Here is a 16,408-nt window from a genome sequence, read left to right as displayed (position 1 = left end):
TACTTTGAGTCCATGTTATTTTTCTAGAAAAAGAGGTGCTGGAACTCGCCATGAACACCTCCCTCGTTCTTTTAGAATGGCAATGGTGCCCACCTGAGAGGTGCCAGAACTGAGTTCTGTCAAGTTTTGGCAGGAAAAAAGCCCTACTTGTAGTCATGATGGTTGAAAATGCAAAATTACACTTATTCAGCAATTAAAAAAAAAAAAAGCATTGGCATTTTTTTGCTCCAGCATAGTAGGAATGTGGAAGCTGTTTTAAAGCAAGGAAAGGTAATATTATCTGTGTGCTACACAACTGATGTAATACACATGGTCATCCAAAGGGGAGGGGGCCTCGATTGCATCCACGGTCTAAAATTACTTAGTTGCACCACTGAAACTTTCCCCAGTATGGAACTGCAATGATGGGGAAGATTTCACATGCTGAATTTCCCCTCGCCGTGCACCAGTTAAAGGCACAAGGGCATCAATCCAGATAGTGACCTAAAGTGACCTGTTTTGAGGTTCATCTTGTCTTCCACATTTCTGAACAATATGCAATAGACTTTGTCTACAAGCAGAAGAGGGAAGAAAGAAAGAAAAATGGCAGGGCTTTTGCACTGCAGAGTTTCTTGCTGGAAGAAGGGATGAGAAGATGGGAACATTTATCTCACAGCATGCTTGCAGAGAGTGAGGAGAGGGGGGATATACTAGTCACATGATTTCCAAACTGCTGGTGGGGGTGGGGAAGGAGCTGACAGGAATGTCAGGGCATGAAAAGGCAGAGTGGCCACTTTTAATTAACTCCATTTCACCAGTCTAGAACAGTACCAACCACCACTACCCTGAATCCCACCATACCTCCCCCCACTCAATACCAGAAGTTTCTTTAAAAGGGATAAGCTGAGAGACTTTTATTGCTGATTATAAATATATCACCAATGGGGGTCAAGGGCCCTTGCTCTCCCTGCTTTGGGGACAGGGGTGGGTAACTAATTGCCTGGGACTGCCGGCTGCAGAGACAGCCGGCAAATTGTAGGAGAGAGGGAGAAGGGTATGGAAGATATTATTTAGCGTGAAATGTTCCCACAGCAGCAATTTCAATTTGCCAGTGCTATTTGCACGTGACGTAGTGTGAAATGTGCAGGCAACCCATTGCGCTTTTTTCTCAAGGCGAGAGTGTAACTAACATGTGTGTCCCTATCATACATCAGGCTTTGTTTCTGTGTATGGACTAGTGCCAAGAACAGGAGGGAGCGAAGGGGCCCAGAGAGGATGAATTTAATCTTCTAGGGAGAAATTCTCCTTCTCTTTTCAGTACCCGTAATATTGACGCCTTTGGGACAGACTTTCAGTGTCCCTCCACAGCCATCTGTTGTAATGGCTTTTGAGGTGATAAATTAAGAGTGGACTGAAGACGGAGATCCCACAAGTTTAAGGCTGATTACAGTGACAGGTTCTATAATATGCCTTGTATCTTTTGTCCTTTGGGAAAATAATGTTTGGGCACTTCGAAAACTAGTTTTCATTGCGCTAGGTGAATATCGCTTCTATAGTTCCTCATTTTTCACTCATCTTCCTTTCTGCTATCCCTCCCAGTTGCTCATGTTTTCTATAGGCCCAGCTTGTGCTTCCCCTCAACGTAAATTTGCCCTTTGGCCTCCCTTGATTAACTGTAACTGTTTTACTTCATCCCAGTGATCTCTCCTATGTCCTTGACAAATACTGCTTGATACATAAAAGTTCATTAATAAGGTGGCCGTTTTTACTGGTAAGAGGTTTTACTGGTGGTGTAGGAGCCTGTGAGTTTTTGAGGTACACATAACTCTTCATTAATGCACCTGGTGACATGGCATTAGGGTATCCAAGTGCATAACATTACACAGGGTAGTCCTCTAGTTGAAGGACTATCTGGTCTGAGACTGCTTTAAAGATAAAGAACTGTAAGAAAGCAGAACTGGAATTTTGAAGTTCCACTTCAACAATTAGCACCTGAGCAACAGACAGAGCAAGCAAACAGGTCGCCTGATCACAGTGGGTGGTATTCAGCTAACTTTTTGCACTAACACAAGGATTAGTGCTAGTGCAAGGGGTTTCCTCCTCCCCACAGTACACGCCCGGTGCTGTCTCCAAAAGAAATTTGGTGTGTGTGTGTGTGTGTGTGTGTGTGTGTGTGAGAGAGAGAGAGAGAGAGAGAGAGAACATTCTGACATGCAAGGAAAATTCCTTGCACTGATGAACGTTCACCTTAGTGCTACATTGAATACAACCACACTATGATAAAATACATTGCTATTTAAATTATACTAATAATGTCTAAATTTGCATCTGTACATATAAATAAGCATATTTAAATTTCATCCAAATCGGTGCCCTCTTTTGGGGTGGTGCACAAATGGCCACCCTACATGACTGCAGCCATGTGCATACATTCTAGTGAGTAAGCCCTTTTGAAATCTATGAGCAAACATTAATAGAATCAAGCTTCACATCTCACCAATTTCCATAGAAGAGTTCAGCAGAAGGATAACATTCTCCCACTGGTCAATGGAACTTGAAAGTATTTAACTGTGGCTGGATTAGACACTTTTAAAGTACTTTATTGCGACTTTATATTTTATCCACACACCTGACTAGTGGAACTTATCACTATATCCCCGAATTTTCAGAAGGGCTAGAAAAATCAGTGGAGGGTAGGCACTGATGCATTTACGGGATAATTTTTTTCATAAATTGCTGAGGGCTAGGAAATACTTGCTGGGTGGGATCTTGCATGGGCAAATTGTTTGATTAAAAAACAAACTGTGCCCACAACTCCAGTCTTTGTGTGGAGTTATGTGTGCTAGATTACACCCAAGCATGCAGCACCTAAGAGATTGTGAATAGCTCCTTTGACCATGAAAATTACCTGTTGGGGAAGAGGACTAAATTCAACTCTGCCTTCCTCAACCAGTAGTTGGAGCACTCAAAATTATTGTGCCAATCGTGTATTTGAAGTGGGTGTGCATAGTTGTACTTTAACTGAGCAAAGTCTATATGAATCAGTACTTATACACATTATATGATTGCAGGTACAAATGCTGGAGCATGTAATCTAAATGTACCTAGGATGGAGTGCCACCTTTTCAAATACTGATGGAGAGGGGTTTTTTTCCTAATACTTTGTAGAATGCAGTGTTCTCTGCTTCCTGCATCCCATTGTGACATTTTTCTAAGCTTAGCTTTAGGCTACATTCACACAGCAGTCTTTCTCATTTCCCTAACTGTTAGTTTCTACATTATATTTGAGCTTTCATGCAATGTAAAGGCCACTTCCAGAAAACTAATGGAATATAGTGCATGTTTAGAGCTCATTCTTAGGGAAGTTTTTAATGTTTGATGTTTCATTGTGCTTTTAATATTCTGTTGGGAGCCGCCCAGAGATGGGCAGGGTATAATTATTATTATTATTATTATTATTATTATTATTATTATTATTATTCATGAAAAATTCCATTTACAGCTCCCTTAACAGGGAATATTGCAGGAATAAAGTGACAAAATTTGGGGCAGCATACAGTTCTTTCCTGCTGTTTTCATGGGGGGAATCATGTGGAAATATAAGCATGCATGTGTGGAAAGGGTGAAGGAATAGTGCCATTGCCCAATGACATTTGTTGTATCATACCACACCCCCTAGTGCATATCAGTCCAAAAGCCATAGTTCTATAACACAACAGGAACTGCAGTGTGACAGACAAATGGGACAGAAATGCTAGTATTACAATCAGCAAAACTAACACAATATTTCCCATATCTGAATGCACCCTTAAGCTTAGGTTTTTAGACTTCTAAAGTATAGAGGATGGCTGAGTATTTTGACACTCAAGTGCAGGACTGCTCAGCTAACATTTAAAAAATAGCAGACACCCACAAAGACGGTAGAACTCCTTCCAACCAATGTTTCCTCAATTGGAATGAATATTTGGAAAATGTTTATTCAATGTCTTATCAAAACTGGTGACTGCCACTACTAGCCAGATTCCATTCTGCATTGCAGGGGATTGGCCTAGATGGCTCTTGGGGTCCCTCCCAACTCTACAATTCTATGATTCTATGATCTGCTAGTCAGGAGAGGACTGAGAGAAGCATTTGGAATGGAGGGTTCTGCCAGTTTTGGTTCTCTCCATTTCTCGTTTTTCCAATCTTAAGTCCTCCACAGATTGCTTAAAAATAAAAATCCTCATGAAAATTCACCAGCATTTCAGCATGAATTTCTCCTAATAAACACACATTTCTACACAATTTTGACCAACATACAAATTTTGCAAGCAATTTCCCATGGCAATATCAGTGGCCCTTACTATAATGCAAGAGACAAGCACCAATCTTCATCTGGCAAACGCTGAAGATTATAGGTGCTTCTGGTCTAGTATTTATTGTGAGATTGGTGCTTCTTACAGGTGCAAGGTTTTTTTTGTTTTTTGCAGTGTCCGCACCACATTGTTGTGATCAAAATACCAACCCATAGTCCCCATTTTATTTTATGTATTTATTTCACGATATTTGTATACCGCTTGATTGTATTAAATCTAATCCGGATTTACTCTTTCTGCAGAAAACTCAGTTAAAACCTGTTGCTAATGACCTGTTGGCAATATCTGAATCTGCAGGATTAAACCCTGGCCTGGAAGCACCCTTATAAAAGCCTGACACCTCCACTCCACCTACATTACCCAAGTGTAAAGTTGGTGTAAGAGAAGAGAGAGTCTTGCAGCAGGTGGAAGGGCAAGTGCTGAAGAATTAAGTGCCTCTATATGTGACAGAAGAAGGGGAGGAGGGATGTGGGTGGCAATGGCGGTGAAATAACTCTGCCACCCTTAAGTTCAATTCCATCTGATCACATTGAATAAAAAAATTGGACTAAAGAAAACACTTGTTGACTGAACTGTTCCCCAAGTTCTTTCAAGCTAGGTTTTTTTTGGGGGGGGGAGAGGGGATGTTAAAAATCCCTCCCAGGTTTCTTATTGTAGGAAGGGGGAAAGGGATGTGGGGGGATCGGGGGAGGGAGGGGGAAGATTGCATACTTAAAGTTGAAATAAAAAAGCTCCCTTCTATTGACTCCTGAATGGCAGAGATAAAGAGAACCACATGGGAATCATTGTTTGCAATGAGAGCTCCAGAGCCAGGCCTCCCCTTTCCCATTCTTGTGCAATTCCCCCCTCCCCCCCAGGTCCTTACTCTTCCTCCCCATCCTCTGGGCCTTGCCAGCCCCCAGCCCCATTTTCCCTTGTAAGTCCCAGAATTCCTCCCCCCCCCCCACAAACTTGCACAGTCTCAGGCCCCTCAATTTAGCTTGAAGCTCCCATTCAGAGTCACTGGATTGGGTTAAATCCCTTATTCACCCCCCCCTCCAATTTGCCCTCGTCAGCTGAGCTTCAGTTCAGATCCCACAAAACAAAACACAACAAAAACCCAGCCGTAGAATTGATGGATCTTGCAGAAGGGGGACTCCCTCCCTCCCGGCAGCTCCTGCTGTTGCCGCTTCTATTTTCCGTCTCTTTCCTCCTTCCTCTATTTAGAGTGTGTGTGTGTGTGTGTGTGTGTGTGTGTTGCTCTTCAGTTAACAAGTGTGCACTCTAAATATGGTACCTCCCCCCTCCTATTTATTCTTCTCTTTTACATCAGAGTTAAGACTTCTGGGGTGTGCTGTCAACTTTCTTTTTACACCTGGCTGCTTTCCATAGGCCATGGCGAATGTAGGGTGGTCGCAGTGTCAGGGATGGGAGCCAGAGTGTGTGAAACCGGACTTTTGGTGGTTGGGAGAAGAGGAGGGGCTGAGAGGAAGTTTTCTGAGGCAATGGAAGAGATAAGAGAAATACATCAGGTGGCACAAGAGACAAAGGTCAGCTTAGTTAACAGGCTGGGTCAAAATGAAACTACATTTTGCTCTTCGCTGTGATGCTGTCCCCTTCCTTCAGATTAGGAGCATTCTGTCTTGACTCTAATCCTAATAGATTTAAGTTCTCATTGGCTCAAATTTAAGACTGATTCCAAGACTGGCAGATTCTAGCACCACCCAGCATTTCCTTTTCCACTGTAAGTTACACATAGAACTGAAATTAACTTCCCACATATGGGCCAGTGGGGGTGTATATACAGTGGTACCTCGGGTTACATACGCTTCAGGTTACATACGCTTCAGGTTACACACTCTGCTAACCCATAAATAGTGCTTCAGGTTAAGAACTTTGCTTCAGGATGAGAACAGAAATCATGCTCCAGTGGCACGGCAGCAGCAGGAGGCCCCATTAGCTTAAGTGGTCTTCAGGTTAAGAACAGTTTCAGGTTAAGAACAGACCTCTGGAACGAATTAAGTACTTAATCTGAGGTACCACTGTATATAATTTTTTCACATAAGTGGGTGTGTTGCAGCAGCTAAATGCGCAAGGAAGGGGATATTATTATTATTAGCAGACTGTTTGACAATTTTTCAAAACCAATTTTTAAGATTCGCAGAAAAGCACTTTTTTAAAAAGTAAGCTATTATTGTGCAACAATTGTGCTAAAAGACCCCTCTTCAAAAAGACAAAAGCAGTACTAAGTTGATCTGTAACTGCAGAGATTGCACTGCCATTTATGAGCTCCCATAGAAGCAGAAGCAACATGGGGGGGGGGGGAAATCAAAAGAAAATAATTATTTGAAGATGACATCATGTGAATGCGGTGTAACAAGTTAATGCACAAACAATGACAATTCCAGAATAAGCACTTAGTCTGAAAGGACCCCTGGTATCTGGATTTGCTTGAGATGTTTGCTTGATTAGAGTGAATTTCACTTCCTCTTCCACACTTCAATGTGTTTCGATGTGATATGCTCACAAATGTTTTGAGGACTGGACGGTCTGGTGCACTTTAGCTGAGATTAAAAGGCCCTAAACAAAATGTAGGATTAATAAAATGACCGGATCAGAGGAATAGTGCTGTGTCAAAATACAACAGCAAAAATAATCTTCACAAAGCAGAGTGCATGAGCCACAGGTAACTGTACACCTGAAATGAGGGGTGGCCACAAGGTAGATTGGGCCTACTGATTTATTGATTTGCAGCAGATCAGCAAGGAACAGAACAGAGGGCATGATCTCCCGCCCCTCTAAATTAGATTAAGATGAAGAGAGCTTGAAATGGAAAACCAGGGCTGTGAACTCAGTTATAAGATTGAAAACAAATTCCTGGGATAAGCATGTGCTCAGAGGCATCCTATTCCTTAATGCTAATATAGTATGTTGCTCCCCGCCTGAAACCCGCTGTTTTGCACCTTTTCCAACCTGGTGACCTCCATATATTTTGAATGCTGTTGCTGTTGTTGTAGTTTACTCGCTCTTCACCTTAAGGTTCCAGAGTGGATTGCAGCATTAAAACACAATATATAAAACCATTTAATCCAAAGCAAAACATATTCTATGTAACTAAAAACAGATACTATCTGCTTTGTGCTATAGGTCCTCTAGGGCTGGAGAAGGATCTGGCTTGTCACCAGGGCGTGATCTGTGTCGCCAACGGCACTGTAGTAGTTCTGTGTGACATGAACAGAGTTCAGTGACAATCGCCTGGTGACAATCAAGTCCAGCTGGTGTCAGTGGCCTGACCTTGGATGTCTCCAGGACAATTGCTGTTTTGCCTTGGTAGATAAGAACGTGTTTGTGATGCAGAAGCAGTGATACGAGTACAGCTCAGGCAGCCTGTCTGTTCTTGTTCATGCCGCCAATACCAAAGTGGCCTATGCAGTTGTCCCACGTGTGATGATCGTTCCCAACTCTGGCATTGAAATCTCTCAGCAGAAATGATGTTTGCAGGCTGGGACCATCCTGACAGCCTGCTCTAGCTCCTCAGAGAACTGGTCCTTGGTCTGAATGTCACAGCACATAGTGTGACTGTAGACGCTCAAGATGTTAACAGGATCGGAGCTGGTTGAGAGGTGGAAGGAAAACAGACAGAAGAAAGTTCCACACCAAAATCTACACCATGAATACATTGGTTGTGTTTCCACAGCAGTGACCAGAGGAGGAATGACCACTGGGAGGAGCGCAAAAGAAGCTCCATGGCACACCTGCATTAGCACAACTGGATCCCTTCATCTGCCCCAGCTACAACAAAAAAATGTTCCTCTCATATTGTTCTCTACAGCCGCAGCAGCTGTTTTGGGACTACGTTTTCCATCATCCCTGGCCACTGGTCCTCTTAGCTAGGGATGAGTTGTAGTCCCAAAACAGCTGGAGGGCCGAGTTTGGGGATGCCTGATCTAGATAGTTGCCAGAGTAGTTATGACCCTTTGTCATGGAGTGCCTTGAATGATCAAGTCCTTTGCAAATGTTCTACCTTCAGGGAACATTTTCTGCATCAAATCTGCCGAGGAGCCCTTCAGTTCTTGCCACTGATCCCCTGTGCATTGCATGCTCTAAGGCACACAAGCCAGTGTGCACAATTCATTGGCAGCTGAGTTTCTTGTTGCCTCAGGTGAAGAGTGTGTATTCTTCAAAACATACCCAATGTTTTCCTGCACTTGTCTATTGATGGGGAACATGGATAGTGGTGGTCAAACCATCTTTGAAGGAAGCCCTGTTAAGAATCCTTGGTAAGCTTTCAAAGAAAGCAGTTTTAAAACCACTGATCTAGGAAGCAAAGTAGCTTTCCCAAAGTTACAGCAACCAAGAACCGGTAATTAAAGTAATTAAAACCTAGAGATTTATTTCTGCATAGACATGAATACAATTGTAAATTTACAGTGAAATTTACTATACAGTGAATCCTTACTAAGTGCCTGATCCTTGGCTCCTGGATAGCAGAAGAAATGTCATGCGGGGAGTGGATTCTTTAATATTCTGATCTACCTGCACTTATTATGGAGCACCCTGAGATCTTATAATGATCTTATAATACAAGTCTAACAAATAATAATAGTTGTGGTACTTCCAGAAGATAACTGCTAGGGAGTATCTGATCTCAGATAAACCGACCATATGACAGATGCAACCTGGCTACAAGAGAATCAGGAAGGGCAAATGATACAGATACCTAGAAAATGAGACAGAATCAGGAAAGGGGTGGAGACAGCAGCTCTTTTCTTTATTGCATGGTGTCTGAACAGCACTGGTTTTACTCACTGGCTAAAAACAATGAACAACAGGAACAGTCAGGCTGACTTGTTGCACAGATATTGCATTGAAGGTTTTGCTTCGTCACTTTTTCTCTAGGAGTGGTAGAGTCTATGTGTGGACCCAATATACGGCACCCCTGTATCCGCCCTGCAAACAGCATCTGCATGAGCGCAATTTCCCCACCCACGTACAGTATTTTATTAAGTGCTGTGTGGAACCTCAGTTTTACTTCAGAAACGCAATTCCTCAGCGGTGCTCTAGTGTGGAATTGATCGTAGACAGCAAAGCTTTTTAAAGAGTCTACAGGATTTCCTTTTGGGAGGATCGGGTGCTGTTACATGTAGGTCCTGCTTTTGTGCTTCCCATTGGCCCCTGTGAGGACAGGATGCTGGATTAGTTGGCCATTGGCCTGATCCAGCAGGCTTTTGCATGAATTCTGTTTGCTCCCTCAGGATAGAGCTCACATTTGTAGAAACACCGGCCTTGTTCCAGGGGAGTAGTGCCTTCTGAGCTAGCCTGGATTGATTTCATCCCTGCCAGAGTTGCACTTCAGAATCCAGGGGACTGAGCTTTCCGTCTCAGCTGACATGAGAAGAACTTACCTGGAGAAATCTGATCTAGAAAATATCTGTCAGGCCCCATGATTTCTGTTTGGCTTCCATATGAGTGCTGTTAGCAAGACCACTAGCTAGGTCATTCACTTATGTGGATGAGAAGTCTTTGAAGAATTCCATTGCTTCAGCTACCATTTGTATAACCTCATGCCATCTTAACATTTCTCCATTACACTCAAGTTCTTTGGCTCAAAGGCGACCCTACCATCTAATCATCTCGACTCACATTAAGACTGTAACCGTACACGCTTCTTTCCTTTGGCTTGTGTGATTTTCCTGTCAACCAGCTCCAGCCGTCTGTTGACAAACTCCAAGTGCCTTGTCTGCAATCTTGGAATAAAGAGACCACTTGAATCTGGACTTTTATGCAGCCAGAGCCCTCGAAGGATTGTCTGCCGCTAATTAATTGGTGTCTCCCCATCGCGGAATCCTTGCCATACATGGAGATGTGTGGAAAAACTCAGAAAGAGCTTTACTTGAAGGAACAGAAGGTTATTAAAGGCAAATGAGACACAAGCTGCAGCAAGCATTTTTTTCCCTTTTGCTGCTTCTGGTTGCAGTTGCAAATTGAATAAACATCTATCTGCTTGGCTGTACTGACAGTGTTTCCATCCTGGGATCTTAACAGGCTGGAAGAGGGCTGCTTTTTAGGTGATATCTCCCAGCTTTGTTATGTATCTGTATGAGTATTCATATGTGCTGCTGTACTGCTCTTATTCCAAAGTGGAATCTTTTTCATCCGCTGCCAGGCAATTTCTGGACGGAGATTTCTTTTTCCCCCATTCTCTCCCTCCCTCCCCCCGCACTTAATGTAAACATAGTTCTGAAAACGATCTGTATAAATAGGATTTAATGGGATTTTTGACATTGTAGGAGACAAGGAAAAAATGAGAGCATAATCCCAGTGCTTTTATCTGGCTCAACTCTTGATTAACTTGAGTTTTTAAAAAAAAATCCAAAAGAAAAATATTATTGCAAAATTTCATTTATTTTCTGGTTGCTTGGGGACTCTGCTTCATAAACTGAGATACTTTAAGATATTATTATCTTCATGAAAACACATCTACACACACACCCACACCCACACACCACTAGATCCACATTTACCTCTTTCAGTTTCAATAAGGGCTATAGCTTAGTGGTAGAGCATCTGGTTTGTGTGCAGAAGCTCCAAGGATCAAACACTGACATTTCTAGGTAGGGATGGAAAATATCCCTGTCTCAGACACTGGAGAGCCACTGCCAGTCAGTGTACACAATACTGAATTAGATGGACCAATAGTCTGACTCAGAGCAAGGCAGCTAGCTGCCTATATTCCTAGGGTTGCAAGACCTCCAGGTTTTCCTAGTGGCAAATGAGAAGCTTGACTCTCCAAGCAGGATAGAATGCCAGCAACAACAACAACCAGAAAATTGTGTGTGCCACTTGCAAGCTTCAGCCTGGCAGGTGCTCGTTCCAAATTACAGCACAGACACTCTGGGGGGCCTGCCCTCCTCCACTCCCCTCTCCCAATTAACCTCCATCTCCAGAACCCACCCTGTGACATCACCAAGGGCCAACCCTGGTCTCAGGCTTGGGCCCTGAAATCTCTGGGTCTGGGATCTCCTGACCTTGCAAGCCTATGTTTTATTGGTTTTGATCTTGCCATTGATACTGAAGTGACAGAGCCACGGTAGCAGTTTCAGATTACAACACCCTCAAGTGTGGCGTGAAATAAAGGCCAAACTAGCCAACATATGAAAATGGAGGTTACAGTTGTAGCAAGAGGGGGGCATCAGGAATGTGCTTTGTGCAGTCAGGCAGGGCCTTTGCTAGGTACTTCAAAAGCCCCAGGGAATGGGTCTATAACAAACAAGTGCACAAGAATTACATATGCTCATTTATATTGTTACTGATTTGTGGGTGCCCTAATTCTCCCAGGTTTCTGGGTGCCCTGACTCCTCGTAGATTCCTAGGTGCTGAGGTTTAATCATTGTTTTGAGAAATAAAGTGAGATGATAGGCCTTGGATTTATCAGTGTAAATATACAGACCAAGTTTCTTTTCCAGACCAGGGCATCGCCCGAGGAAGTAATTAAGGAGTACAAAGGTGCTGATCAATACATCAAAGGACGATCCTTGAATCTGGGCAAATGGGGGTTGCAGTGGGCAATGACGTATTCTTGGTGGGCAGTCTGAGACAGAAGGGGAGGAGTTGCTGGGCAAGGGGTTTTGTGGCAAGAAGATGGATGGAGAAAGTAAGAGAAAGCCATGCTGGGCAGAAGAAGAAGAAGAAGAAGAAGAAGAAGAAGAAGAAGAAGAAGAAGAAGAAGAAGAAGAAGAAGAAGAAGAAGAAGCCATCACCACGAGGCACAGGCAGCATAGCTGATTCATCTGCTTGTGGATCCGAGCTAGCTGCTTTTAGGAGGGCAACAAAGGACTCTCTTGTGATGTGAAATGCTAGGAACTCTCTTCACAGTAGACTCAGATGTAAATATGTATAAATAAACCATATTTCATAGAGATACTGCAACCTCCACTGTGCCTCATTTTTCCAAAGACATGGAGGAGTAAACAGGGACTGGTGGAAAATATATATCCAATGCTATTAATCCTAGTGCACATGCTTAATTCTTCCATTGGAAATCACCAAGACTGTTCAAGCACCCACATTTAAGATTATATTTGCAGTATGCAATATTTCCAGTCTTGCAGTGACTCCAACTGCATTGTGACACCCTTCCCCCCATAGTTTAAGAGTGAAATCTTGTTTTGCAAATAGCTAAATATATGGAGCAGATTGATAACTAAACGCATTTAACATTCTTCTCGTTAGAAGCGTCTGCATTTTGTGTTAATATTTTGATATGGTAGCTTTAGATTTTTCTATGGGTGGTGGGACCTAAGAAACCTATACTTCCTTTAGAAAACACTTTTCTGCCTACTCCCCACTCCCATATTTCCATGCTTTCTTTGTAACTGGCACAATAAGTGGTTACGAGAGGAAGCCACTCACAGCTTTTAACAGCCATGGCTGTGTGTTTGATTTATCTCCATAGATTAGTTTGACAGATATTGTCTCATAAAAACTCTAAAGAACAAAAGAGCCTAGTGCCATTCTGGGGGAGCTTGTTATGAGCTAAGTAATTATGGGCAGTACGAAGATCAGGCCAGAATGTGCCCCTAGAAGCTGATAGAAGAGATATTAGCCATCAACAAAAACACTGTGCTTCTAGAGGAATGGGAAAATAGAAATTACAGCTTTGCACTAAGGGGAGGAAACTATTTCTGTAACAAAAGGATCTTTCGTAAACACGAAGAGTAATTTCTTTTTTTCCTGTCATCTGTTAGTACACATTGCCTATCCTCAACAGTGTGATCAACAACAATTTTCTTACAGTTACAGATAGGTAGCCGTGTTGGTCTGCCATAGTAAAAAAAATAAAATATATATTCCTTCCAGCAGCACCTTAAAGACCAACTAAGTTAGTTCTTGGTATGAGCTTTCGTGTGCATGAATATACAGAATATACAGAGGCTAACAATGAAGAGATGTGAATATCTATTGCGATCAGGCAGGCACCAACTATGGTGGTGTTTCCGATTACAGTTGAAGACACACCACCTGTTTGTCCAGGTTCTCCCTGGCTATTAGTAGCAGTTCCTTGATGATTTTGCTTACAGTGATGTTGATTTTCATTAGATACTGGTGTGCTTGATTATGCAATGAATGGCTTTTTGATGTTTCATGTTTGTAAACAAAAATCAATAAAAAATTATAATCATATTGCCATGTTAATAAAAGCCTCCAAACCAGGAAATTGTCCCCACCCACTCAAAACCTAAGTGACTAACAAGGATATTTGAGTGTTGCATATTTACCGTACTTGACAACCCAACTTCATACAAGATTGACATGCTCCATTTCATGCTTTCTTCTCCATGCTTTAATTCATAACACAACAGCCCCCAGTTTAACACAGCTAATTTGGAGGATATTATTTCATACTGCAGTCCTCCCATCACTTTTGTGAAGTTATCCTATGAGCACATATAGGGGACAACTACCCCATTTAAGTCTTTATAGATGATCAGTTTATGGAGCAACAAATGTCCCGATGTTTTCCATGTGTTGCAGCTCATACCAGGCATGCTGCCTTGCTCCCGCAACAGTGGGTGCCCAGGGCTTGCCAACATCACCTCGGCATGCATGCATGATGCAAACACGCCTGGCTCCTTCATTGAAAATTTGTGGGTGCCTGGGCCCCCACGGTCCCACATAGATGGTGCCTATGACTGATCCCAACATCTTACTTCCTTTGGGTTTCTGTTGTGGTAATAATATTTCCCCAAACATTAGAACTACGTGGTTTTTGGTCACTGGGAAAATGCATTTCGTATAACCCCCCCCCCCCAAAAGAAAGGTAGGGAAAGGATGAGCTGCAAGCTGACAAGAACAAAATTGTCAAATTTATCAATAAGAAAGGGTAACGACAGTCTAAGACATTGCTTATTCCATTTGCTTATTAACACCCTCCATGCTGCCCTATTGAGCCTTATCCGTTCTTAACTGACAGAGGCTGAGGTCTAATGGTACCAGCTCCAGGCCTAGAAGTCCTTCCACTGTTGGAATAGGAAGAATGGCCTTAAAGTCACTGGACAGTAGTCAACTAAACAGTTTCTCCAGCACAAGGAAGTTTTAACTCCCCACATGCTCCTTATGCACTCCATAATTCTGTTCTGGAAGATTGGGGGAACCCCTGGAACAGATGGAGGAGGAGAAAAGAGAGGACAGAGAAGTTTCACTGTACAGCTAACACTCCTTGAGCTAGAATAAGTATTTAGTTGGGCGCTGGCCATTCTTTCTACCATCAGGCATTGGTTGAATGGTGGAAAAGGAACATGCTGTGGCCTTAAATTATGTCATCCTTTCTGGGAGGATGGAGCCTTAGCAATTAATAAGCTGTATAAGGCTAAGCTGTGGGTGATGCACCTCTATCAACACCACACAAAAGGAAAATACATACTATATTTACGGGGTCACACATATATTCTATGAGCAAAAACATCACGAAGTAAAATAATTTGGTTAGAGCCTTTCAATCAGTCCATGTTACTGTGTCCCCATTTTAGTTGCTATAGGAGTTCCATACACTTCTCCACTGTGGCTGCCCAGGAAAGGGCACTGGAAGAGCAAAGCCTGTTAGACTGGTGTAGCATACCCACCAACATTTCTCTGATGGAAATAGGGACGTCCAATTCCATAATGATAATTTTACTGTTTATACCCCACACATCTTACTGGGTTGCTCCAGCCACTCTGAGCAGCTTCTAACATATATAAATACATAACAAAACTAAGCATTTAAAAACTTCCCTATACAGGATTGCCTACAGATGACTCGGCAATCAGAAAACTCCATATCCTCCAACATTTCTCCAATGAAAATAGGGATATCATAAGGAAAAGGGGGACATTCCAGGATCAAATCAGAAACCGGGACAGCTTTTGTAAATCCAGGACATCCCTGGAAAACAGGGATACTTGGAGGGTCTAGTATAGTAGAACTTAAATGGCTGACATAATAGTACAGTGTTTGCTGCCATCTTGTGGACAATTCATTGTGTCTGTACAGCTACCAGATAGCAAGCTCATAAATGCAGCTTTGCATGAAAGGGCACAGCCTCAGCCACGATAAGTATCGGAAGGCAAAGGCAATTTAGAAAACAAGCTATGAAATCTTGAGGAAGTGGCTCCTTTCCTATCAGAGAAATGGATTGTGCTGGACTCCTCCTCCCCACACCTAAGCAATAGGGTTAGCAAGGCTTACTTAGACTGTTGGGTAAGAATCCCTTTATTCTAGCAGCTGGTCAGCCCAACCCTGGATAAGAACATCGGTAACCGCCTACACGAAGTCAGACCATTCATTCATTAAACTATTATTCACACTGACTGGTAGCAGCTCTCCCAGCAGGCGTCTCTCCCAGTCCTATCTGGAAATGCTAGAAACTGAACTGGGGAGCATGTGCTCTACCACAAAGCAACAGATTTCTGTCCCCCCACATATGCAACATTGGCCTGCGACAAGATATTCTACTCAACTAACTAATGGATTTCCAGCCCCAATGTGGAATCCAGAGAATTAAGGGGTACATGAGGTGTTTAAGAAATAATCGGTCAAATCCAGAGGAGATCTGGTAATGGCAGGTATGAGGGTGATACGGAGCTATGTTCAGAAGTTTGCCTATGAACTGCTGAAAAGCAAGGCTAGGGAGATAGCTATGGCCCAAATCTTGGTTGTGGGTTTCTCAGGAGGTACCTGGCTAGGTCACTGCAGGGAACAGAATGCTGGCCAGCAGTTTGGGTCAGCAGAGCTCTTAATAATATGGTTCCTCTGGTTCAGGAGTAACCTTCCCTTTCATTGAGAAAGCATCAATATCATATCCTTTATCACTTTAAGAGAGCTAAAAATAATGCCAATATATTTCACATCTGGCAGCCAACATGTCCTTTCGGTTTCAGATAGTACATGGGTAGATACCGTATTTTTCGCCTCATAGGACGCACCTAGTTTTTTGGGGGGGGGATAAAGAACCCCCCCCAGGCACGGGGCTGGCACGGGGGAAGCCCAAGCTTCCCCCGACCCCAGCCCCCAGAACAGCCTGCTATCCGCAAACCTAGGGAGCCGTGCTGGTCTC

At 43.0% G+C, this 16,408-nt stretch overlaps 1 long non-coding RNA gene across 1 annotated transcript in view; it reads right to left on the bottom strand.

Annotated features, from left to right (window-relative positions):
• LOC309368487 overlaps positions 1 to 16,408 on the bottom strand; it is a 63,598-nt gene that overhangs the window by 43,371 nt on the left and 3,819 nt on the right. The gene's annotated exons all lie outside the window — the stretch shown is intronic.

The sequence above is a fragment of the Podarcis melisellensis genome, assembly GCF_964234715.1.
Source record: "Podarcis melisellensis genome assembly, chromosome: 4".
Classification (NCBI taxonomy): domain Eukaryota; kingdom Metazoa; phylum Chordata; class Lepidosauria; order Squamata; family Lacertidae; genus Podarcis; species Podarcis melisellensis.
The sequence above is the reverse complement of the archived record's forward strand: the minus strand, read 5'-3'. Positions and strand labels throughout refer to the sequence as shown.